The sequence below is a fragment of the Bombina bombina genome, chromosome 2 (genome assembly GCF_027579735.1).
Source record: "Bombina bombina isolate aBomBom1 chromosome 2, aBomBom1.pri, whole genome shotgun sequence".
In the NCBI taxonomy this organism is placed as follows: domain Eukaryota; kingdom Metazoa; phylum Chordata; class Amphibia; order Anura; family Bombinatoridae; genus Bombina; species Bombina bombina.
The window spans coordinates 617,037,082-617,062,762 of NC_069500.1; the positions used below are offsets into that span (position 1 = coordinate 617,037,082).

At 39.7% G+C, this 25,681-nt stretch overlaps 1 protein-coding gene across 1 annotated transcript in view; it reads left to right on the forward strand.

The window, feature by feature from the left end:
* The window catches only part of SLC1A1 (solute carrier family 1 member 1), a 266,144-nt gene that overhangs the window by 22,905 nt on the left and 217,558 nt on the right, over positions 1-25,681 (forward strand). The window lies entirely within an intron of this gene.

Consider the following 25,681-nt stretch of genomic DNA (forward strand, 5'->3'; position numbering starts at 1 on the left):
CGCCGCTCCCGGACCCCGCCGCCACCTACATTATCTATTTCACCCCCTAATGTGAGCCCCCTACACCGCCGCTACCTATTTTATCTATATTACCCCCTAATGTGAGCCCCCTACACCGCCGCTACCTATTTTATCTATATTATCCCCTAATGTGAGCTCCTACACCACCGCCATCTATATTAAAATTATTAACCCCTAATTTAATCCCCCTACACCGCCGCCAGCTATATTAAATTAATTAACCCCTAATTTAATCCCCCTACACCGCCGCCAGCTATATTAAATTAATTAACCCCTAATTTAATCCCCCTACACCGCCACCAGCTATATTAAATACATTAACCCCTAATCTAATCCCCCTAAAGTAATCATCTCTATTACCAGCCCTTAAAAGGGCCTTTCTCTTGTTAAGTGTATCCAGTCCACGGATCATCCATTACTTATGGGATATATTCTCCTTCCCAACAGGAAGTTGCAAGAGTCCACCCACAGCAAAGCTGCTATATAGCTCCTCCCCTAACTGCCATTACCAGTCATTCTCTTGCAAGTCTCAACATAGATAGGAGGTCGTGAGAGTCTGTGGTTTTTTATACTTAGTTTATTTCTTCAATCAAAAGTTTGTTATTTTTAAATGGCACCGGAGTGTGCTGTTTATCTCAGGCAGTATTTGGAAGAAGAATCTGCCTGCGTTTTTTCTATGATCTTAGCAGACGTAACTAAGATCCAGTTGCTGTTCTCACACATTCTGAGGAGTAAGGTACTTCAGAGGGGGAATGGCGTGCAGGTTTTCCTGCAAATAAGGTATGTGCAGTAAAATATTTTTCTAAGGAATGGAATTGACTAAGAAAATACTGCTGATACCGAAGTAATGTAAGTACAGCCTTTAAATGCAGTGAAAGCGACTGGTACCAGGCTGATTGATAGAGATATATGCTAAGGTATGTGCAGTAATATATTTTTCTAAGGAATGGAATTGACTAAGAAAATACTGCTGATACCGAAGTAATGTAAGTAAAGCCTTAAATGCAGTGATAGCGACTGGATCAGGCTTATTAATAGACATACATACTCTTATAAGAATGTGTTTTAAAACGTTTGCTGGCATGTTTAATCGTTTTTTAACATATATTTGGTGATAAAACTTATTGGGGCCTAATTTTTCCACATGGCTGGCTTAAATTTTGCATAGAAACAGTTATAGGGAAGGTAATCCACAGCTCAGCTGTGGCAGTTTTGTTGTGTCTGTTTAAAAAAAATGTCGTTTTTTTTTTTTTTTAATCTGTTTTTTGCATTAAGGGGTTAATCATCCATTTGCAAGTGGGTGCAATGCTCTGTTAACTTATTACATGTACTGTAAAAATTTCGTTTGATTTACTGCCTTTTTTCACTGTTTTTCAAATTTTGACAAAATTTGTTTCTCTTAAAGGCACAGTAACGTTTGTTATATTTGCTTGTTAACTTGATTTAAAGTGTTTTCCAAGCTTACTAGTCTCTTTATTAGTTCTAACATGTCTAACATAGAGGAGGCTCTGTGTTTATTATGTTTAAAGCCATGGTGGAACCCCATTTTAGAATGTGTACCAGATGTACTGATTTCATGTTAAACAATAAAGATCATTTTTTGTATTTAAAAACATTATCACCAGAGGATTCTGTCGAGGGGGAAGTTATGCCGACTAACTCTCCCCACGTGTCAGACCCTTTGACTCCCGCTTTAGGGACTCACGCTCAAATGGCGCCAAGTACATCAAGGGCACCCATAGCGTTTATTTTACCAGAGGATTCTGTCGAGGGGGAAGTTATGCCGACTAACTCTCCCCACGTGTCAGACCCTTTGACTCCCGCTCCAGGGACTCACGCTCAAATGGCGCCAAGTATATCAATGGCGCCCATAGCGTTTATTTTACAAGACATGGCAAAGGTTGTGTATAATACACTGGCAGCAGTATTAGTCAGACTACCTGAAATTAAAGGAAAGCAAAACAGCTCTGGGGGTAGATACAGAGCATACAGACGCTTTAAGAACCATGTCTGATACTACCTCACAATATGCTTAGTCTGTGGGTGATATTTGTGACTCAGGGAAGATGATTTAACCTGATTCTGATATTTCTACATTTAAAATTTATGCTTGAGAACCTCCACTTGTTGCTCAGGGAGGCTTTAGCTGCTCTGAATGAATGTGTACAATCGCAGTGCCAGAGAAATTGTGTAGACTGGATAAATAATATGCAGTGCCGGTGTGTACTTATGTTTTTCCAATACCTAAAGAGGTTTACTAAAATTTTTCATAAGGAATGGGATAGACCAGGTGTGCCGTTCTCTTCCCCTCCTATTTTTTAGAAGAATGTTTTCTAATAGTTGCCACCACACGGGACTTATGACAGACAGTTCCTAAGGTGGAGAGAAGAGTTTCTACTCTAGCTAAGCGTACCACTACCTCTGGCGAGGACTGTTGTGCTTTTTTAGATCCAATGGATAAAAAATGTTTATTCAACAAGGTTTTATCCTGCAGCCCCTTGCACGCATTGCTCCTGTCACTGCTGCTGCGGCGTTCTGGTTTGAGTCTCTTGATGAGGCTTTACAGGCTCCATTGGATGAATATATTTGACAAGCTTAGAGCACTTAAGCTAGCCAATTCCTTTGTTTTCTGATGCCTTTGTTCCTTTGACTAGACTAACGGCTAAGAATTCTGTTTTTTACTATACTGGCGCGCAGAGCGCTATGGCTTATATCATGGTCAGCTGTCGTGACTTTAATAAATAAGCTACTTAACTTCCCTTCAAGGGGCAGACCCTATTCAGGCCTAGTTTGAAGGAGATTATTACTTATATCACTGGAGGAAAAGATCATGCCCTTCCTCAGGACAGGTCCAAATCAAGGGACAAAAAAGGCCTAATTTTCGTGCCTTTCGAAAATTCAAGGCAGGTGTGGCATCAACTTCCTCTAAGGCAAAATAAGAGGGAACTTTTGCTCAGTCCAAGGCGGTCTGGAGACAACCGGACCTGGAACAAAGATAAGCAGGTCAAGGAGCCTGCTGCTGCCTCTAAAACAGCATGAGGAATGGACCCCTATCTGGTAACGGATCCTATAGGGGGCAGACTTCATTCTTCGCCCAGGCGTGGGCAAGAGATGCCCAGGATCCCTGGGCATTGGAAATTATACCCCAGAGATATCTTCTGGATTTCAAAGCTTTCCCCCCCAAAAAAGGGGAGTTTTTGCCTTTCACATTTATCTGCAAACCAGGTAAAGAAAGAGACATTCTTGCATTGTGTACGTGACCCATTCAGTTCCAATAGAGGAACAGGGACACAGTTTTCCTCAAATCGGTTTGTGGTTCCCAAGGAAAGGAAACCTTCAGACCTATTTTGGATCTAAAAGATCTTAAACAAATTCTTTAGAATTCTATCATTTAAGATGGAAACTATTCGTACCATCTTAACTATGATCCAGGAGAGTCAATAGAGGACTACAATGGATTTGAAGGATGCTTATCCTCACATTACGATGCATAAAGATCACCATCGGTTTTTCAGGTTTGCCTTTCTAGACAGGCATTACCAGTTTGTAGCTCTTTCCTTTGGGTTAACTACAGCCCCTAGAATCTTTATGGAGGTTCTGGGGTCACTTTGGCGGTCCTTAGGCCGCGGGGCATAGAAGTGGCCCCTTATTTAGACGACATCCTGATACAGGCGTCAAACATCCAAGTTGCCAAGTCTCATACGGACGTAGTACTGGCATTTCTGAGATCGCATGGGTGGAAAGTGAACAAGGAAAGAGTTCTCTATCCCCAATATCAAGGGTTTCCCTCCTAGGGATTCTGATAGATTTTGTAGAAATTAAAATTTACCTGACGGAGTCCAGGTTGTCAAAGTTTCTAAATTTCTGCCGTGTTCTTCATTCCATCCGCGCCCTTTGGTGGCTCAGTACATGAATGTAATCGGCTTAATGGTAGCGGCAAGGGACATAGTACCGTTTGCACGCCTACATTTCAGACCACTGCAACTATGCATGCTCAGCCAGAGGAACGGGGATTACACAGATTTGTTCTCCTGTTAAATCCGGACCAAGAAACCAGAGATTCTCTTTTCTGGTGACTATCTCGGGTCCATCTGTCCAAGGGTATGACCTTCCGCAGGTCAGATGGGACAATTGTTACAACAGATGCCAGCCTTTTAGGTTGGGATACAGTCTGGAACTCCCTGAAGGCTCAGGGATAGTGGACTCAGGAGGAGACCCTCCTTCTAATGAATATTCTGGAACTGGGAGCGATATTCCATGCTCTTCAGACTTGGCCTCAGTTAGCAACTCTGAGGTACATCATATTTCAGTCGGACAATATCACGACTGTGGCTTACATCAACCATCAAGGGGGAACAGAAGTTCCCTAGCAATGTTAGAAGTCTTAAAATAATTCACTGGACAGAGACTCACCCTTGTCTAAAAGCTATCCCTATCCCAGGTGTTGAGAACTGGGAGGCAGATTTTCTAAGTCGTCAGACTTTTCATCCGGGGGAGTGGGAATTCCCTCCGGAGGGGTTTGCACAAGATCAAGCAGGAGAGTGCTTTGGTGCTTTTGACAGCGCCTGCGTGGCCACGCAGGACCTGGTATGCAGATCTGGTGGACATGTCATCCTTTCCACCACGGTCTCTGCTTCTGAGACAGGACCCTCTACCTCAGGGTCTTTTCAACCATCTAAATATAACTAATCTGAGATGGACTGCCTGGAGACAGAACGCTTGATGTTATCAAAGCATGGCTTCTCCGAGTCAGTAATTGATACCTTAATACAGGCATAAAAGCCTGTCTCTAGGAAAATTTAACATAAGATATGGTGTAAATATCTTATTGTTATGAATCCAAGGGTTACTCATGGAGTAAAGTCTGGATTCCCAGGATATTATCTTTTCTCCAAGATGATTTTGAGAAAAGGGTTGTCAGCTAGTTCTTTAAAAGGACAGATTTCTACTCTGTCTATTCTTTTGCACAAGCGTCTGGCAGATATTCTAGACGTTCAGGCATTTGGTCAGGCTTTGGTTAGAACCAAGCCTGTGGTTAAAAATGTTGCTCCGCCATGGAGCTTAAAGCTGGTTCTTAAGGTTCTTCAAGGAGTTCCATTTGAACCTTTTCATTCCATAGATATCAAACTTCTATCTTGGAAAGCAGATACCAGGGACTGTAAAGGGGTTAAATATAAAAACGGCTCCGGTTCCGTTATTTTAAGGGTTAAAGCTTCCAAATTTGGTGTGCAATACTTTTAAGGCTTTAAGACACTGTGGTGAAATTTTGGTAAATTTTGAACAATTCCTTCATACTTTTTCGCAATTGCAGTAATAAAGTGTGTTCAGTTTAAAATTTAAAGTGACAGTAACGGTTTATTTTAAAACGTTTTTTGTACTTTGTTATCAAGTTTTTGCCTGTTTAACATGTCTGAACTACCAGATAGACTGTGTTCTGAATGTGGGGAAGCCAAGGTTCCTTCTCATTTAAATAGATGTGATTTATGTGACACAAAATTTAGAGAAAATGATGCCCAAGATGATCCCTCAAGTGAGGGGAGTAAGCATGGTACTGCATCATCCCCTCCTTCGTCTACACCAGTCTTGCCCACACAGGAGGCCCCTAGTACATCTAGCGCGCCAATACTCCTTACTATGCAACAATTAACGGCTGTAATGGATAATTCTATCAAAAACATTTTAGCCAAAATGCCCACTTATCAGCGAAAGCGCGACTGCTCTGTTTTAGAAAATACTGAAGAGCATGAGGACGCTGATGATATTGGTTCTGAAGGGCCCCTACACCAGTCTGAGGGGGCCAGGGAGGTTTTGTCTGAGGGAGAAATTTCAGATTCAGGGAAAATTTCTCAACAAGCTGAACCTGATGTGATTACATTTAAATTTAAATTGGAACATCTCCGCGCTCTGCTTAAGGAGGTGTTATCCACTCTGGATGATTGTGAGAATTTGGTCATTCCAGAGAAACTATGTAAAATGGACAAGTTCCTAGAGGTCCCGGGGCCCCCCGAAGCTTTTCCTATACCCAAGCGGGTGGCGGACATTGTAAATAAAGAATGGGAAAGGCCCGGTATACCTTTCGTCCCTCCCCCCATATTTAAAAAATTGTTTCCTATGGTCGACCCCAGAAAGGACTTATGGCAGACAGTCCCCAAGGTCGAGGGGGCGGTTTCTACTCTAAACAAACGCACCACTATACCCATAGAAGATAGTTGTGCTTTCAAAGATCCTATGGATAAAAAATTAGAAGGTTTGCTTAAAAAGATGTTTGTTCAGCAAGGTTACCTTCTACAACCAATTTCATGCATTGTTCCTGTCACTACAGCAGCGTGTTTCTGGTTCGATGAGCTAGAAAAGGCGCTCAATAATAATTCTTCTTCTTATGAGGAGATTATGGACAAAATTCATGCTCTCAAATTGGCTAATTCTTTCACCCTAGACGCCACTTTGCAATTGGCTAGGTTAGCGGCGAAAAATTCTGGCTTTGCTATTGTGGCGCGCAGAGCGCTTTGGTTAAAATCTTGGTCAGCGGATGCGTCTTCCAAGAACAAATTGCTTAACATTCCTTTCAAGGGGAAAACGCTGTTTGGCCCTGACTTGAAAGAGATTATCTCTGATATCACTGGGGGCAAGGGCCACGCCCTTCCTCAGGATAGGTCTTTCAAGGCCAAAAATAAACCTAATTTTCGTCCCTTTCGCAGAAACGGACCAGCCCCAAGTGCTACGTCCTCTAAGCAAGAGGGTAATACTTCTCAAGCCAAGCCAGCCTGGAGACCAATGCAAGGCTGGAACAAAGGAAAGCAGGCCAAGAAACCTGCCACTGCTACCAAGACAGCATGAGATGTTGGCCCCTGATCCGGGACCGGATCTGGTGGGGGGCAGACTCTCTTTCTTCGTTCAGGCTTGGGCAAGAGATGTTCTGGATCCTTGGGCACTAGAAATAGTCTCCCAAGGTTATCTTCTGGAATTCAAGGGGCTTCCCCCAAGGGGGAGGTTCCACAGGTCTCAATTGTCTTCAGACCACATAAAAAGACAGGCATTCTTACATTGTGTAGAAGACCTGTTAAAAATGGGAGTGATTCATCCTGTTCCTTTAGGAGAACAAGGGATGGGGTTCTACTCCAATCTGTTCGTAGTTCCCAAAAAAGAGGGAACATTCAGACCAATCTTAGATCTCAAGATCCTAAACAAGTTTCTCAAGATTCCATCGTTCAAAATGGAAACCATTCGAACAATTCTTCCTTCCATCCAGGAAGGTCAATTCATGACCACGGTGGATTTAAAGGATGCGTATCTACATATTCCTATCCACAAGGAACATCATCGGTTCCTAAGGTTCGCATTCCTGGACAAGCATTACCAGTTTGTGGCACTTCCGTTCGGATTAGCCACTGCTCCAAGGATTTTCACAAAGGTACTAGGGTCCCTTCTAGCGGTGCTAAGACCAAGGGGCATTGCAGTAGTACCTTACTTGGACGACATTCTGATTCAAGCGTCGTCCCTTCCTCAAGCAAAGGCTCACACGGACATTGTCCTGGCCTTTCTCAGATCTCACGGGTGGAAAGTGAACGTAGAAAAAAGTTCTCTATCTCCGTCAACAAGGGTTCCCTTCTTGGGAACAATAATAGACTCCTTAGAAATGAGGATTTTTCTGACAGAGGCCAGAAAATCAAAACTTCTAAACTCTTGTCAAATACTTCATTCTGTTCCTCTTCCTTCCATAGCGCAGTGCATGGAAGTAATAGGTTTGATGGTAGCGGCAATGGACATAGTTCCTTTTGCGCGAATTCATCTAAGACCATTACAACTGTGCATGCTCAGTCAGTGGAATGGGGACTATACAGACTTGTCTCCGACGATACAAGTAGATCAGAGGACCAGAGATTCACTCCGTTGGTGGCTGTCCCTGGACAACCTGTCACAGGGGATGAGCTTCCGCAGACCAGAGTGGGTCATTGTCACGACCGACGCCAGTCTGGTGGGCTGGGGCGCGGTCTGGGGACCCCTGAAAGCTCAGGGTCTTTGGTCTCGGGAAGAATCTCTTCTCCCGATAAATATTCTGGAACTGAGAGCGATATTCAATGCTCTCAAGGCTTGGCCTCAGCTAGCAAGGGCCAAGTTCATACGGTCTCAATCAGACAACATGACGACTGTTGCGTACATCAACCATCAGGGGGGAACAAGGAGTTCCCTGGCGATGGAAGAAGTGACCAAAATCATTCAATGGGCGGAGACTCACTCCTGCCACTTGTCTGCAATCCACATCCCAGGAGTGGAAAATTGGGAAGCGGATTTTCTGAGTCGTCAGACATTTCATCCGGGGGAGTGGGAACTCCATCCGGAAATCTTTGCCCAAATTACTCAATTGTGGGGCATTCCAGACATGGATCTGATGGCCTCTCGTCAGAACTTCAAGGTTCCTTGCTACGGGTCCAGATCCAGGGATCCCAAGGCGACTCTAGTAGATGCACTAGTAGCACCTTGGACCTTCAAACTAGCTTATGTATTCCCGCCGTTTCCTCTCATCCCCAGGCTGGTAGCCAGGATCAATCAGGAGAGGGCATCGGTGATCTTGATAGCTCCTGCGTGGCCACGCAGGACTTGGTATGCAGACCTGGTGAATATGTCATCGGCTCCACCATGGAAGCTACCTTTGAGACGAGACCTTCTTGTTCAAGGTCCGTTCGAACATCCGAATCTGGTCTCACTCCAACTGACTGCTTGGAGATTGAACGCTTGATCTTATCAAAGCGAGGGTTCTCAGATTCTGTCATTGATACTCTTGTTCAGGCCAGAAAGCCTGTGACTAGAAAAATTTACCACAAAGTATGGAAAAAATATATCTGTTGGTGTGAATCTAAAGGATTCCCTTGGGACAAGGTAAAAATTCCTAAGATTCTATCCTTTCTTCAAGAAGGTTTGGAGAAAGGATTATCTGCAAGTTCCTTGAAGGGACAGATTTCTGCCTTGTCTGTGTTACTTCACAAAAAGATGGCAGCTGTGCCAGATGTTCAAGCCTTTGTTCAGGCTCTGGTTAGAATCAAGCCTGTTTACAAACCTTTGACTCCTCCTTGGAGTCTCAATTTAGTTCTTTCAGTTCTTCAGGGGGTTTCGTTTGAACCCTTACATTCCGTTGATATTAAGTTATTATCTTGGAAAGTTTTGTTTTTGGTTGCAATTTCTTCTGCTAGAAGAGTTTCAGAATTATCTGCTCTGCAGTGTTCTCCTCCTTATCTGGTGTTCCATGCAGATAAGGTGGTTTTACGTACTAAACCTGGTTTTCTTCCGAAAGTTGTTTCTAACAAAAACATTAACCAGGAGATAGTCGTGCCTTCTTTGTGTCCGAATCCAGTTTCAAAGAAGGAACGTTTGTTGCACAATTTGGATGTTGTTCGTGCTCTAAAATTCTATTTAGATGCTACAAAGGATTTTAGACAAACATCTTCCTTGTTTGTTGTTTATTCTGGTAAAAGGAGAGGTCAAAAAGCAACTTCTACCTCTCTCTCTTTTTGGATTAAAAGCATCATCAGATTGGCTTATGAGACTGCCGGACGGCAGCCTCCTGAAAGAATCACAGCTCATTCCACTAGGGCTGTGGCTTCCACATGGGCCTTCAAGAACAAGGCTTCTGTTGATCAGATATGTAAGGCAGCGACTTGGTCTTCACTGCACACTTTTACTAAATTTTACAAGTTTGATACTTTTGCTTCTTCTGAGGCTATTTTTGGGAGAAAGGTTTTGCAAGCCGTGGTGCCTTCCATCTAGGTGACCTGATTTGCTCCCTCCCTTCATCCGTGTCCTAAAGCTTTGGTATTGGTTCCCACAAGTAAGGATGACGCCGTGGACCGGACACACCTATGTTGGAGAAAACAGAATTTATGTTTACCTGATAAATTACTTTCTCCAACGGTGTGTCCGGTCCACGGCCCGCCCTGGTTTTTTAATCAGGTCTGATAATTTATTTTCTTTAACTACAGTCACCACGGTATCATATGGTTTCTCCTATGCAAATATTCCTCCTTTACGTCGGTCGAATGACTGGGGAAGGCGGAGCCTAGGAGGGATCATGTGACCAGCTTTGCTGGGCTCTTTGCCATTTCCTGTTGGGGAAGAGAATATCCCACAAGTAAGGATGACGCCGTGGACCGGACACACCGTTGGAGAAAGTAATTTATCAGGTAAACATAAATTCTGTTATTTCTCTTGTAGTGTATCCAGTCCACGGCCCGCCCTGTCACTTTAAGGCAGGTAATTTTTCCATTAAACTACAGTCACCACTGCACCCTATGGTTTTCCTTTCTCTGCATGTTTTCGGTCGAATGACTGGTAATGGCAGTTAGGGGAGGAGCTATATAGCAGCTTTGCTGTGGGTGGACTCTTGCAACTTCCTGTTGGGAAGGAGAATATATCCCATAAGTAATGGATGATCCGTGGACTGGATACACTACAAGAGAAATAAATTTATCAGGTAAGCATAAATTATGTTTTTGCGTGACATTGCCCCAAAGTAACAGCTCTATTGCCAGCCCTTAAAAGGGCTTTTTGCGGGGCATGCCCCAAAGAAATCAGCTCTTTTACCAGCCCTTAAACGGGCTTTTTGCGGGGCATTGTCACAAAGAAATCAGCTCTTTTGCATCTAATCTAAATCCCCCTACACCGCCGCCACCTATAATAAATGTATTACCCCCTAATCTAATCCCCCTACACCGCCGCCACCTATATTAAATAGATTAACCCCTAATCTAATCTCCCTACACCGCCGCCACCTATATTAACTATATTAGCCCTAATTATATTAGGGTTAATATAGTTAATATAGTTATTATATTATATATATTAACTATATTAACCCTAATTATATTAGGGTTAATATAGTTATTATATATATATATATATATATATATATATATATATATATATATACATATTAAGTATAATAACCCTATCTAACTCTAACATACCTAACTAAATTCTTATTAAAATAAATCTAATTAATATTATTAATTAAAATATTCCTATTTAGGGGGGAGGAGCTAGCCCTGCTCCTGAGAGGTCACACTATACATGAGCTCCGGCTACTTTTACTAGATTTATCCTCTATTTTGACCGCTCAGAGCAGGCAACTTCTACAATGACCAGTAACGGACTAAACAGCAGAGTGCCCTCTACAAACATGATGGCTTAAAATCTTTGCTTAGAGCTACTCCTTAGAGCCACAGTGATCGCTCCGGCAAGAGAGGAAGGCGCCATCTTGACAAATTAGCCACGCTGCTATTACCTTTATGATAGTAGTATACTCCGGCAAAACTAAAGCCCTGATAACTCCTTCAACATGGCAGACCACCCCTCCCACACACTCATCATGGATACGCTCAAGGCTTTTGAACGAAAAATGGATGAGTGTTTTGAGAACCTACTTTGTTCGCTACACGTGGAGCCTATATACAGCGCCGCTAGACTAGAGGGGCCGGAGACAGCATTACCCGGCGGTGTTTCTTACTCCACTCACCAGGTCCCGACTCAGCCGGATTACATGGTCATCCCCGCAGCAGCTCTGAAAGAGGTCCCTCCTATACCTAAGGTCCTGTATGGCATGCTGGAAAACGGTGTCCTGCTCATGTCGGATCGACCGATGGCCGCGCTATTGTTAGAGCGTCAGCTTTACCCCCGGCTGCCAGCATTCTCTGTAACCACCCGGCTGGTGACTGGAGATTTTGGTCATCTTACTCCTGCACTTCTTGCCCGACACCGCAACCTACCTTACCTCTTCATCTGCGCAGCTGGCCCCATACTACCTGGCTCCAGAAGTGGCATCGGCTGATTTTGCACAAAGCATGGTCTGCTTTCTGTCTATCTTAGACATTCTTGATCAGAAGCAGCTCTCACCATATACGAGACTATAGGTACTAATGGTATCTTTTGCAAACAAATGGAACTCCCTGCACCAGAGACCTCTTCATTTCACATCCCAGTAAGAACCACAGAGCGCAATCCAGATCAGATGGGGACATTCACTTGGCCCCCATATGTCTTCGCCAACAACCTCTGCTCTAGAGACCGGGGAGCACCCGCAGTAACCGCTCCAACTCCCATTCCTAACTTATGACTTATTATTTAAAGGAGCCTAATATGACCTATATCTGCTCTCTAGTGTTTGCCTCATATTTGTAATATATCTAGGGGTTTGCTTACTCTACTGTGATAGCGGACTTTATGGCACTAACATCAGTTACTCGCATATACTTGTCTATAACTGTTTATCTTTTTTTTAGATTGATCCTAACACTCTCCCACTCATGTGGGGTCTCAGTAAATCTAGAATGAGATGAGGTTCCTGTTACAGTAGCTATTATACAGCTGCAGATACCGCAACGGTAAATCCTATTGATACAGCATATTTAGCCCCCCCTGAGGTGTCAGCATCTATCATGTTTCACAAAGGATTAAATAAATATATCACATAGCATAGGGCCCTCCATTCCTCTCATTCCTCTCAGCCCAGTAAATAGTTTAATAGCATACAGGTCTCCCATTCACATACAAGAGTGCTACAGAGACCTACTCTTACAATAGCTTTGCCGCACCTACTCATGGTCATGAGAGACACACCAACCACATGAGAGAACACTCAGTATATATAACTAGCTCCCAATCTGGGGCTGTCCTATGTATCTAGAAGCAGGCCACACAGATGTACCTTTAGCACGCCTCATAATATAGCACTGTACCTTCATAACTACATTTCTGTTTTCAAGTACTGGTATGAGCAAGTGTCTTCTTAGAAAGTTTTAATTGAAATGTGTGTTTATTAGCATTTAGCCGCATAATCTCTGTAGAGGTGTTTTTTTTTTTTGTTTGTTTTTTCTGCATTATATATTTGACTCACGTTCTGCATAGCCACTAATTTAGTTTAGAGTATTTGTTCCTGATGTCTCTAGTCATAACCCCAGTTTGCCCCATCACTTTTCAGAATAACTATATTTATTGAGTCCTAATAACCCCCTGCCTACCTGGTTACTTAACCCCAGATAATACACGTCTTCAACACGGGTCAGGTTCCCTCCCCCCCCCTCCCTTCCCCACATCTTCTCCTCTCTCCTTTTCCTCACCTTTTCTCTTTTCCCTCTTTCATCTCTTTTAAGCAGCTCTGGTTAGCTGATTCTCCCCTTCTTACTTTTCTCAATACCAGGTCCAAAAGTGGCCACTCTTTATGCTAATTTCCTCCCTTAGTGTCCATTAGAGTGATTGGGTTCAAAAGTAACCTTTGTTTTCATGGAGGAACTTATTTCAACTATTTCAACTCTTTCCAATACATACTTTATAAAAGAGGTTTAAGATGACTATCCATATAGCTCTAATATATCATTCCTGATTTATCCAATATATATCTGTTTGTAATATAATTTGACATCCATGTTGTATGGTATTCACATATGTTGTATTATCTCTATAACCTCAATAAAAAAAATTATTAAAAAAAAAAAAAAAATATTCCTATTTAAATCTAAATACTTACCTATAAAAAAAACCCCTAAGATAGCTACAATGTAATTAATAATTACATTGTAGCTATTTTAGGGTTTATATTTATTTTACAGGTAACTTGGTATTTATTTTAACTAGGTACAATAGCTATTAAATAGTTAATAACTATTTAAAAGCTACCTAGTTAAAATAATTACCAATTTACCTGTAAAATAAATCCTAACCTAAGTTACAAATACACTACACTATCAATAAATTAAATAAACTACAAATATCTAAACTAAACTACAATTAAATACACTAAACTAAATTACAAAACAAACACTAAATTACAAAAAATAAAAAAAGATTACAAGAATTTTAAGCTAATTACACCTATTCTAAGCCCCCTAATAAAATAACAAAGCCCCCCAAAATAAAAAAAAATTCCCTACCCTAATCTAAATTACAAAAGTTAACAGCTCTATTACCAGCCCTTAAAAGGGCCTTTTGTGGGGCATACCCCAAAGAAATCAGCTCTTTTGCCTGTAAAAAAAACAACACCCCCCATTACAACCCACCACCCACATACCCCTATTCTAACCCACCCAATCCCCCCTTAAAAAAACCTAAGTCTAACCCCCAAGTTCTCCTTACCTGTCCTGAAGACCGGCGGACAAGGTCCTGTTCCAGGCGGTGACCTCTTCTTCTTCCAGGATCCAGCCGGCGCAGAGCGGAGGAGTTGAAGACCGATGACCGCGGAGCTGAAGACCGTACATCTGGAACTGAAGACCGGTGATGCTGGAACTGAAGATCGGCGACGCTGGAACCGAAGACCTCTGGAACTGAAGACCGGAGCCGGAACGTGGAGGATCCTCTTCATACGATTTCCGCCGTACACTGAATAGGAATTCAAGGTACGCAATTAAAAATGGCGTCCTTTGAATTCCTATTGGCTGATTTGAGCCTTCAAATTCAAATCAGCCAATCGGATGCGAGCTACTTTAATTCTATTGGCTGATTTGAATAGCCAATAGAATAAGAGCAACTGTAATTCTATTGGCTATTCTAATTAGGGGATGTGGGTGGTGGGTTGTAATGGGGGGGGCGTTGTTTTTTTTACAGGCAAAAGAGCTGATTTCTTTGGGGTATGCCCCACAAAAGGCCCTTTTAAGGGCTGGTAATAGAGCTGTCAACGTTTGTAATTTAGATTAGGGTAGGGAAATTTTTTTATTTTGGGGGGCTTTGTTATTTTATTAGGGGGCTTAGAATAGGTGTAATTAGCTTAAAATTCTTGTAATCTTTTTTTATTTTTTGTAATTTAGTGTTTGTTTTTTTTGTAATTTAGCTTAGTGTATTTAATTGTAGTTTAGTTTAGATATTTGTAGTTTATTTAATTTATTGATAGTGTAGGTGTATTTGTAACTTAGGTTAGGATTTATTTTACAGGTAAATTGGTAATTATTTTAACTAGGTAGCTATTAAATAGTTATTAACTATTTAATAGCTATTGTACCTATTTAAAATAAATACCAAGTTACCTGTAAAATAAATATAAACCCTAAAATAGCTACAATGTAATTATTAATTACATTGTACCTATCTTAGGGTTTATTTTATAGGTAAGTATTTAGATTTAAATAGGAATATTTTAATTAATAATATTAATTAGATTTATTTTAATAAGAATTTAGTTAGGGATGTTAGAGTTAGACAGGGTTATTATACTTAATATATATATAATATAATAACGATATTAACTATATTAACCCTAATATAAATAGGGTTAATATAGTTAATATATATAATATAATAACTATATTAACCCTAATATAATTAGGGATAATATAGTAAATATAGGTGGCGGCGGTGTAGGGGGATTAGATTAGGGGTTAATCTATTTAATATAGGTGGCGGCGGTGTAGGGGGATTAGATTAGGGGTAATACATTTATTATAGGTTGCGGTGGTGTAGGGGGATTTAGATTAGATGCAAAAGAGCTGATTTCTTTGTGTCAATGCCCCACAAAAAGCCCTTTTAAGGGCTGGTAAAAGAGCTGATTTCTTTGGGGCATGCCCCGCAAAAAGCCATTTTAAGGGCTGGCAATAGAACTGTTACTTTGGAGTCAATGTCACGCAAAAGGCCCTTTTAAGGGCTGGTAATAGATGTGATTACTTTAGGGGGATTAGATTAGGGCAGTGATGTGCAGTCACTAGAGGCAGGTGAGGCAGTGCTTCACCTCTCATATGGGCAAAAATATATATTTTTTTATTGGCTTTAAAAAAAAATTGTAATTTTTTTTCCCAGCATTTTTTTTTCTCACAGCTATATGTTGTGCAATGAAGAGGCACAAGCAGGTCTGCCCACCATTACACAACATGCTGCACCATCTACTGGATGCAAGTGGTTAAGATCATTGCATGGCCCATTAACTGCTTATTTGAGGCAGTCCTATTTGGGCTGAACCAATCCAGCGAGAGGCATTAGTAAGTGGAATATAGTGTTGGGGCTGGATGTTAAATCATATAAAACAAAACAAAAATGGAAAAAAACAACTTTCATATATTTTGTTGCTGTCCTGTGAAGCTGCCAGCTTTGCTAAAGTGAAAAAGAGAGTTCTGTTCTTCCCCTATAAGTGCAGTGGAATGTGCCACTGTCACTTCCTGAATCCTTCCAGAGCAGGAGAGAAGCACAGAGAGCAGTGTTTCACCCACATCTTATTAAAGTAAGATTTTACTGATAGGGATTCTGTTAGTGAAAATGATAATTTAATGAATGTGGTTTAGTGTTTTTTTTACTCTTTTACAGCAAAGGATCGTTTTTGTATTTTGTTTACTCAAACTTTACACCCACTAACTTAGCAGCTTGCCTCTGTACTTCAAACTAAATTATAGACTAATTTTATGAACTCTCTGTAGCTCTGCTGTTTTATTACTTAAAATGCAGTGGTCCCCCTCTCCCCCCCCCCCCTTATGTGTGTGTGTGTGTGTGTGTGTGTGTCTCTCTCTATCTATCCATCTCTCTCCTTATGTGTTGTTCTCCCCCATGGTCTATTTCTCTCTCTGTCTCTCTTCCTCCCCCTCTGACTCTCATCCCTTATGTAATGAAAGAATCTATAAGCATAAGTTGCAGCATTAAAGTAAAATGTATGTTTTAAACATATTTTAATGGGCATTGATTTCTAGATCTCATAATCAGAGCAAGCATTGTGTTATCTGGCAAGAGTTTCTGTTACAATCCTTTTACACTAAAATCAGATGTTTACTAAGTTGACCAGTTTTCCAAGACACCATTTAAAGGGACATGAAACCCATATGAAACCCATATGCAAATTTAAATAATTTTCCAATTTACATCTAATATCTAATTTTCTTCATTATTTTGATGTCCTTTGTTGAAAATCATATCTAAATATGCTCAGTAGCTGCTGATTGGTGGCTGCACATAGATACCTCATGTGATTGGCTCACCCATGTGCATTGCTATTTCTTCAACAAAGGATATCTAAAGAATGAAGGCGTATCCTGCCACTGCCTCACCAGCCTCTGACGTCACTGCACGTCACTGGATTAGGGGTTAATGTAGTTAATATAGCTGGCGGCGGTGTAGGGGGATTAGATTAGGGGGTAATACATTTATTATAGGTGGCGGCGTGTAGGGGGATTTAGATTAGATGCAAAAGAGCTGATTTCTTTGTGACAATGCCCCGCAAAAAGACCTTTTAAGGGCTGGCAATAGAGCTGTTACTTTGGGGCAATGTCACGCAAAAGGCCCTTTTAAGGGCTGGTAATAGAGGAGATTACTTTAGGGAGATTAGATTAGGGGTTAATGTATTTAATATAGCTGGCGGCGGTGTAGGGGGATTAGATTAGGGGTTAATTAATTTAATATAGCTGGCGGCGGGGTAGGAGCTCACATTAGGGGGTAGTTTAATGTAGCTGACGGCGGTGTAAGGGGCTCACATTAGGGGGTAGTTTAATGTAGCTGGCGGCGGTGCAAGGGGCTCACATTAGGGGGTAGTTTAATGTAGCTGGCGGCGGTGTAAGGGGCTCTCTTTAGGGGGTAGTTTAATATAGCTGGCGGCGGGGTAGGAGCTCACATTAAGGGGTATGTAATGTAGCTGGCGACGGTGTAGGGGGATCACATTAGGGGGTTATACTTTTAATGTAGGTGGCGGCAGGGTCCGGGAGCGGCGGTTTAGGGGTTAAATACTTTAGTAGGGATTGCGGTGGGGGATCACGGTTGACAGGTAGATAGACATTGCGCATGCGTTAGGTGTTAGGTTTTATTTGGCAGGTAGTTTAGGGAGTTATGGGGCTCCAATACACAGCTTAAGGCTTACTACGCCTGCAATTTGTGGCGAGGTGAAAATGGAGTAAGATTTCTCCATTCTAGGTTATGCCGTATATAGGATACCAAACCCGCGCAAATTTTGGCGTCGCCGGCTTCTGCGGGCGATGCTGTATATCGGATCGAGGCCCAGATCTCCGCTATCTTCAAGAGAGAGGAAGGGCATTTTATAGAAATTACAGCAGTAGCATACTAAATAAATGATCCATTTTTAAAATGCTTAAAGACACATTGTCATTTTGGTTCTCAATGATGAGTTATACCAATTCCTCCTGTATTTGTTTGTCAAATGTTGTCTTGAATCTTACAAGTTTTGAATAATTGTTTTACTTATATCAATTGTACCCATGGACAGTGCTGCCGAATATATTGTCACTTCATAAATTAAGTATTATAATAGTAACAAATAACAGATGCATAGTAAGTTTTAGAAATTGATCCTTTTGGTTTCTTCTTGCAATTGAAAGCTTGTTTTGCTTATACAAAACGCCACCTGCAATCAAATTTCAGTAAATAAATATTGGCATTTGTGTATGTAGAGAAATAATACAAACACTTATTTTCTTCCTGCAGACTTAGCCCACTTGAATTGACCAGTTCTTGTCTTGGGAACAGTGACGGTTTAATGAACAAAACCAGCTATTTCACATACACAAATAAGCATAAAAGAGCTATTCCCTATACATTTAATACTCTGCTACTGTTATAGAAGGTTTTTTTAAACACATAAATTGAAAAACATTTTACAATATAGTTAACCTTTAAATAAATATTTTGTAGATAAATTTTACTGTGCTTTAAACGCGTGATTGTTGATGCATAACTATTTTCTCTCATGTTACAAATACATAGAAGGAGAAGTATAAAGGACAAATACAATGTACTATTGTCCCATGTAGATGATTGCTATAAAAACATACATTTTATCACTTTACTGAGAGTCACAATATAGCCCAGTTTAATGAGCAATTAAATAAAATTAAAGTGGTGGAAACAAGCCTTCTTCAGCAGTTAAATATGTGAAGTCCTTTATTTAATACTCAAGGAAATCCTTGTGCATCTCCTCTTTACCAGATTCAGGGCTATATTACGAGTGGTTCGCTAACTGTAGCGCATAAGCATAAAGGATATTTCTTGTCTTTTTGGGCATAGCAGAAATATTGTGTGTATTACGAGATAAAGTAAACAAGTTAGTTTGAGTGCAATCGAATTTAACACGCATTGGGCTAGCGTTTAGACTTTAGACTTCAGAGCTCTGTTTAACTGTTACACGAGACAAAAATGTTGCACAAAACACATGAAAAATACATTTAACAGTACAGTTACACTCATATTAACACTGATTTAAAAAAATTGTATTAAAAAGTTATAAGGGCTCAAAGATATGAGGTCTCATGTGTTAGAAAAAAAGACAGACAAAGGACTTTAACATAGAGATAAATACACATGTGTATATATATATATATATATATATATATTTTTATATATATATATATATATATATATACAGTATATATGTATGTGTATATATACAGTATATATATTTTTGTGCACAATTATTAGGCAAGTTGTATTTCTGAGGATTAATTTAATTATTGAACAACTACAGTGCTCTTGGTCAATCCAAAATGTTAATAAACCTCAAACCTAAATATTTAAGAAAGTAAAAGTGAGGTTTTGGCTTTCTTAGGAATGTGCACAATTATTGGGCAACTATTAGTGTGCAGAACTATTATGCAACTAAAGAAAAACCAAAAATGTCATATCTCACTTGTTTATTTTCATCTGTTAAAGGGACAGTCAACACCAGAATTTTTGTTGTTTTAAAAGATAGATAATCCCTTAATTACCAATTGCCCAGTTTTGCATAACCAACACAGTTTAAATTATACACGTTTTACCACTTTAATTACCTTGTATCTAAGCCTCAGTAGACTGCCCCCTTATTTCAGTTCTTTTGACAGACTTGCATTTTAGCCAATCATAGCTGTCTCCATGGTAAATTCACAAGCATGAGCTCAATGTTATCTATATGAAACACATGAACAAATGCCCTCTAGTGGTGAAAAACTTTCAAAATGCATTTAGATTAAAGGCGGCCTTCAAGGTCTAAGAAATTAGCATATGAGCCTCCTAGGTTTAGCTTTCAACTAAGAATACCAAGAGAACAAAGCAAAATTGGTGATAAAATTTTTTTGGAAAGTTGTTTAAAATTACATACCCTATCTGAATCATTAATGTTTTTTTTGGACTTGACTGTCCCTTTGAAGTGAAAATAATAAACAAACAACTCAAAATTTACAAATAAACATTTCTGACATTTCCAAAAAAAATAAAAAATCAGTGACCAATATAGACACCCTTCTCTTCAATAACAGTCATAAGCCTTCCATTCATGGAGTCTGTCAGTTTCTTGAACTGTTGACTATCAACCTTTTGTGCAGCAGCAACCACAGCATCCTAGTCACTGTTCAGATAGGTGTACTGTTTTCCTTCACCGTAAATCTCCCGTTTTAGAAGGGCCCACAGGTTCTCAATAGGGTTTAGGTCAGGTGAGGAAGGGGGCCATGTCATTATTCTTTCATCTTTAAGGCCTTTACTGGCTAGCCACACAGTGGAGTACTTTGATGCATGCAACGGAGTATTGTCCTGCATAAATATCATTGTCTTCTTAAAAGATGTAGACTTTTTCCTGTACCACTGCTTGAAGAAAGTGTCTTCTAAAACTGGCAGTAGGTTTGGGAGTGGATTTTGAGTCCATCTTCAACCCAAAAAAGTCTAACTAGTATTAGCTCATCTTTAATAATAACAGCACCACCCCATATCAGTACCCCACCTTTACCTTGCTGGCACCTGAGTTGAAGTGGAGCTCTGTGCCCGTTACTGATCCAGCCATGGGCCCATTCATCTAGTCCATCAATAGTCACTCTCATCTCATCAGTCCATAAAACCTTTGAAACATCTGTCTTCAGATATTGCTTGGCCCAGTCTTGACGTTTCAACTTATGTCTCTTGTTTAGTGGTGGTCGGGTTTCAGCCTTCCTTACCTTGGCCATGTCTCTGAGCACCATGTACTTCTTGATACTCCAGGTATATGACAGCACTGGAGGATAATGGGTTCCTGGTAGCTTCACGTTTGATTCTTCTCAAATTTTTGGCAGTTAGAATCTTTTTCTAAACACGTTTCTTGAAACCCTGTTGACTATTTGCAACAAAACATTTGATGGTTCTGTGATCACACCACACTATCTTAGCAATTTTAAGAGTGCTGCATCCCTCTCAAAGACTTTTTACAATTTTTGACTTTTCAGAGTCAGTTAAATATCTTTTTTGGCCCATTTTGCCTGAGGAAAAGAAGCTGCCTAATAATTATGCACACCTTGATATAGGGTGTTGATCTCCTAAGTCCACACCCTCCATCATTACACAAATACACATCACCTGATATGCTTAAATTCAATAAGCATTCAAGTTTATACAGCTTGGAGTTGGACAATATGCATAAAATGATGATTTGGTCAAAATACTCACTTGCCTAATAATTGTGCACACAGTTTATATATATGTATAGATGTGTGTACATATGTATAAAAGTATTTGTGTTTTACTATAAATGTACTGTACATATTTTACATTCCAATGTTCTTCAGTTACAGGATATTGTCCTTTTGATTGTAAATACATATTTCTATATATATCTGTATATACCTATACCTCTATATCTATTCCTATAGATATATAGGTATGGATATGTATTTTACATTAATATTATCATATATATATATATATATAGCAATATATATTTAATAATAAAATGTACATTATTTTCTATATGAAGAACATAGGAATGTAAAATATGCGTAACACACATCGGGGTTCACAATTTAGTACTAACGCGGTTAGGTTAGCGCACATGAAGAATTACTATCTCAAATTTGTGTTATTAAAATGACTTCTAAAGGGGAGAATTTTGTTCCCAGTATGTTCAGTATTTCGTTGCTAGACACAGAGCAATGTGATTTAAAAATGGGCTGACATACATTATATTGCCCACAGTCTTGTAGATCTTGTTAATCATAGCGTACAAGGCCAAATGTCACCAGTGTACTGAATGACATTTTTTATAATCTAATATTTGATTCTGATAACTAATAATTACTTATCCAAATCCTGTTTGTATGCTTCATACTTTGCTGCAGCTGGTTTATTAACCCCTTCACTACCGGGACTTTCAGAGAAAAACTTGCCCAAAATACCGGAGAATTTTTAGCATTTTGCTATCACTCCGTTTAACCCTTTCATGACCGGATTACAAAGTCAAATCACGCAATCGTGCAAACGACCGTGAGATTTCAATTATGGGATTGGGTCGGGGGGGTGTCCCTATGACGCTAGGAACGCCCTCCTGACCGCAATCAAATCCTGCAAGCGCAGTTGGCTTCAGGACAGCCGTTGGCTATGACGTTGTATTCCGTCACAACGGCTTTAAAGCCCAGCGCTGTTGTGATGGAATACAACGGCATAACGGCGGGAAAATGGTAAACAGAAATAAAGCCTTGTTTTTTTTTATTTACCTTTTTATTTACCTTTCAAAATTATATATACTTTGTATTGATATAGGCTAATTTTGGTATATTTCATGCCACCATTTCACCACCAAATGCGATCAAATAAAAAAAATTGTTAATTGTTTCACAAACTTTGGTTTTCTCGCTATAATTATTTACATACTGCTTGTGCAATCATGGCACAAATGGTTGTAAAAGTTTGTCTGGGATCCCCTTTGTTCAGAAATAGGCACATCACACTTCTCAACTCCTAAACCCTACCTGATCCCTCCCAAACAGCTCTCTTCATTCCCAAAACCCCCACTGGTCACCCCTTTCTTAGGTACTGGCAGACAGTCTGCCAGTATGAAAATATAAGGCTTTTTTTTTTAAATAAAATATTTAATATTTTATTTTGATATTTTCTGCATTGTAGGATCCCCCCTTACACCCCAGCCTCCCTGATCCCCCCCAAACAGCTCTCTAAACCTCCCCCCTCTAACTATTAGCCGCCATCTTAGGTACTGGCAGGTTCCTGCTGGTACCTATAAACCATTTTTTTAAATATATTTTTTTAAATTCTTTTTTTATTATTATTTTCTGTAGCATAGTGTCCCCCCAACCTTCCTCCTCCCGCAATCATTAGCTAGGGCACCCCACATCACTTTTTTTCTGTACTGTAGCTGCCCCATCCCTCCCTGTCCCTTTATTTTTTGTTTTCTGTAGCGTAGGGCCCTCCCACTCCCTCCCCCCTCCACTACTGGGCCGCCCACCTGCCTCCCGCCCAGCAACGATCGTTACAGATGGTGACACACACAGTGTCACCATCTGTAACGATCACGCATCTGCCCTTATATGGAACCGCCAGACTGCTTGAGCTTCCTAAAGCTAAGAAGCTAAGGGGTTAAAACCATAACTTTAACAATAATAATTTGTAATTATAAAACAATACAGACGGAAATAACCCCAATAGAGCTTGCTCTAAATTCCAATGTGCACCTTAACAATAAAGGAGACACGTCCCCATTAAATATCCTCTCCCGTTAAAAACCCAACATGATGCAGAGAGAAATTAACTCCACCAAGGGCAAGCACCCCACCAATACTGCGTCAGAAGGTACTTACTGATAGGGAGGGCGGGAGCTTTTCACCGTTAAATTCTAGAATGGAGCAACCCTTCCCTTGCAAATTGCTACAATGTTTACACCCCACCCCTCTAACCTATCGTTTACCTCTTCCACAAGTCCAATGTGGGCTCATACACCCCTTTCTTCCATGCTCTCATCCAGGGGTTCATTTTAGTTTTGGTAGACTGTGACTAAAATACACTTCTTGCAGGGAACCACTAAATCCAAGAAGAATGTTAATATCCCAGTTTAGAACCAGTGCCATAGATTCCCACCCACTGCCATATGCTCTCATGTTTGTGGGTGTTCTTAAAATATTATATAAGCAAGCATATATTCTGCTCTTACATTAAATAAACATCCCTGAGAATGTTCATATATTGCATGACTAATGTAGCTTGTTTTTACTCTTAAAAGGTGTGGCTAATTAATGTAAAGTCTGGATAATATTGTATTCTTACCACACTTCCTCAAATCAAAAATTCAAAACACTACTTAAAAGGTCATTGTATCAAACCTGTTTTATAATCCATATAAAACACTAGAATGTAAATGTGTTTATTATTATAATTTGTTGCCTGAACAAATGAGGGTTAAAGGCTTCACAAATTGAAATTGAAATTAAAGGGATATGAAACCCAAGTTTTTTCTTTTCTTTCATGATTCAGATAGAGCATGCAATTTTAAGCAATTTTCTAATTTACTCCTATTATGATTTTTTCTTCTTTCTCTTGGTATCTTTATTTGAAAAGCAGGAATGTAAGCTTAGGAGCTAGACCAATTTTTGGTTCAGCACCTGGGTAGCACTTGCTGATTGGTTGCTTGCTGTTTTTTTTCTATATTACCAGGTGTAACTCTAAGACACATATTTAGCTACTTAGGTATATATATTAGTAATACATTAGTAATGAAAAATATTGTGTACAATGTGTAATAGGCTCTGCTTACAAAATCTCAATTACATCTTATTGTACATGAAAATTAATTTAAAGGGACACAAGACCCAAATGTTTCCTTTCATGATTCAGATAGAGCACTGGTTTTCAAACCTATCCTCAGGCCTCCCCAACAGGCCAGGTTTTCAGGATTACCTTGGATGAGAGCAGGTAAAATAACCATGTTTACTAATCAGCTGATTATTTCACCTGTGCTCCAGTTCAGATATCCTCTGAATGTGGCCTGTTAGGGAGGTCTGAAGAAAGGTTTGAAAAACAGTGAGATAGAGCATGTGATTTTAAGCAACTTTCCAATTTACTTCTATGATTAATGTTTCATTCTTTTAGTATCCTTTATTGAATGAGCAGCAGTGCTCTGTTGGGTGCTGAAAGAACACAATTGTTAAACCAATGACAAGAGGCATAAATGTGCAACCACCAATCAGCAGCTAGCTCCTGAGCTTAAATAAATATGCTTTTCAACAAAGGACAACAAGAGTACAAAGCAAATTTGATAATTAAAGTAATTTGTAAAGTTGTATAAAACTTTATACTCTATCTGAATCATGACATTTTTTGGGGGGTTTCATATCCCTTTAAATGTCAAGGAACACATTTGGTCTTTGGTATATAAACTGGTAATATAGCTTGGCTGGTTAATAATCTCTGTAATATCTAATCAAATCAGGGTGTTGCCAGCCTGAATAATACTAAGAGCAGATTCTGTTCTTAATTTGAGTATTTTTTAGGAATTATGTTTCAAACCAAAAAAAATCAAAATCTGCAATTATTTGTGTTGTATTTTTAAGATGTCAAACAGTATTTATTCACAACTTAATGAATTTATAACAGAACAGATCAAATATTTTACCTAATAATCTGAAACAACTATCTACATTGTTTTTTTATGTGTAATGTACGTTGTCCAATAACTTTAGAGGGGTTAATCTGAAACATTTTCAATCATGCACATGAAAGATCACTATTTAAATGTGTTAAAATATTTTTGTTTTGTTTTTTTTAAGTAAAAACTGTTTAAATTGATTTTTAAACTAAACAAGAAATGCATGTTTGTTCAGAAGTCCATTACACTGATCGCTGCCTAATAAAGAAAACTCCTACTGTAAAAAACTGTAATATAGTTTACATTTGCCTCTGCAACATTAAACAGTAAAAATATTTTATAAGCATAGTATTGAGGTTATTCCCTGCCCCAGTAGACGCAGTCGCTCAACCCCAC